Source organism: Corvus brachyrhynchos, unplaced genomic scaffold (genome assembly GCF_000691975.1).
Source record: "Corvus brachyrhynchos isolate BGI_N302 unplaced genomic scaffold, ASM69197v1 scaffold212, whole genome shotgun sequence".
Taxonomy (NCBI): Eukaryota; Metazoa; Chordata; class Aves; order Passeriformes; family Corvidae; genus Corvus; species Corvus brachyrhynchos.
Genome location: NW_008236768.1, coordinates 19,224 through 20,629, shown reverse-complemented (window position 1 = coordinate 20,629; position 1,406 = coordinate 19,224). Strand labels below are relative to the sequence as shown.

At 65.8% G+C, this 1,406-nt stretch overlaps 1 long non-coding RNA gene across 1 annotated transcript; it reads right to left on the bottom strand.

Moving 5' to 3' along the window:
- Window positions 1-785: 785 nt before the first annotated feature.
- LOC108445011 lies at window positions 786-1,399 on the bottom strand. The gene is made up of 3 exons (XR_001859738.1): window positions 1,300-1,399; window positions 918-925; window positions 786-869 (listed from the first exon to the last, which is right to left on the bottom strand). It is a non-coding gene; the product is annotated as an uncharacterized LOC108445011 (long non-coding RNA).
- Window positions 1,400-1,406: the final 7 nt, after the last annotated feature.

The following is a 1,406-nucleotide window of genomic DNA, read 5'->3' as shown; positions in this document are numbered from 1 at the left end:
CCGATTGGTCCCGTGCAGGGTTTGGGGGGAGCACGTGATTTCCAGGAAAACCCATCGGGGTTTTTTTTTTTTTTTTGAATCTTTTGAGAACTGAAACTGCCGAATTCTGAGAACGAAGCTCCCTGGCCGAAGCAGGATGGCGTTCTCCAGGTGCCCCTGGAAGGAGGTGGCCATCGTGACCCTGGTGGTGGCCACCGTGGTGGTGGTGGCGGTGGTGGTGGCGGTGCCCACCCTGCTGTGTCACCGCGGAGGGGACAGGAATTCCCTGGAGGCTCCGGATGTCACCAACAGGTCCCTGGCCGAGGCCCGCGGGCGGTGGCAGGGCTGCAGGGAGGAGCTGGTGGGTGCTGGGGACATGGGGACCACCCTGATTTTGGGGGGAGGGGGCTTTGGGGTCACGGGGAGGGGACAGCCCGAGGTGGAGTGTCCGGAGTGTCACCGTGTCACCGCTCAGGGAGCGCTGCAGGGAAAAATCCTGGAGCTGGAGCAGGCGCTGGCCAATGTCACCTGGCTGGAGGGTGAGTGCTGGGCAGGGGTGGCCAGTGTCCCCTGGGTCGCCCTGGTCACTGTCCCTTGTGTTGTCCTGATCCCTGTCCCCTGGGCCATCATTCCCTAGGCTGCCTGTCCCCTGTCCCTTGGGCAACTCCGATCTCTGTCCCCTGGGCCACTCCGCTCTCTGTCCCCTGGGCCACCCTGTCCCCTGTCCCTTGGGCCACTCCAATCTCTGTCCCCTGGGCCACTCCGCTCTCTGTCCCCTGGGCCACCCTGTCCCTTGGGCCACTCTGACCCCTGTCCCTTGGGCCACCCTGTCCCCATCCCCTAGGACACCCCCATTCCTTGGGCTACTCTGTCCCCTGTCCCTTGGGCCACTCCAATCTCTGTCCCCTGGGCCACCCTGTCCCTTGGGCCACTCTGACCCCTGTCCCTTGGGCCACCCTGTCCCCGTCCCCTGGGACATTCCCATTCCCTGGGCCACCCTGTCCCCTGGGCCACTCCGATCCCTGACCCTTGGGCCACTCCGATCCCTGACCACTGGGCCACTCTGATCCCTGTCCCCTGGGCCACCCTGTCCCCATCCCTTGGGTCACCCTGTCCCCACCTCTTGGGTCACCCTGTCCCCATCCCCTGGGACACCCCCGTTCCCTGTGCCACCCTGTCCCCTGGGCCACTCCGATCCCTGACCCTTGGGCCACTCCGATCCCTGACCACTGGGCCACTCTGATCCCTGTCCCCTGGGCCACTCTGATCCCTGTGCCACCCTGTCCCTGTCCCCTGGGACACCCCCATTCCCTGGGCCACCCTGTCCCCTGGGCCACTCCGATCCCTGTCCCCTGTGCCACTCCGATCCCTGTCCCCTGTGCCACTCCGATCCCTGACCACTGGGCCACTCTGATCCCTGTCCCCTG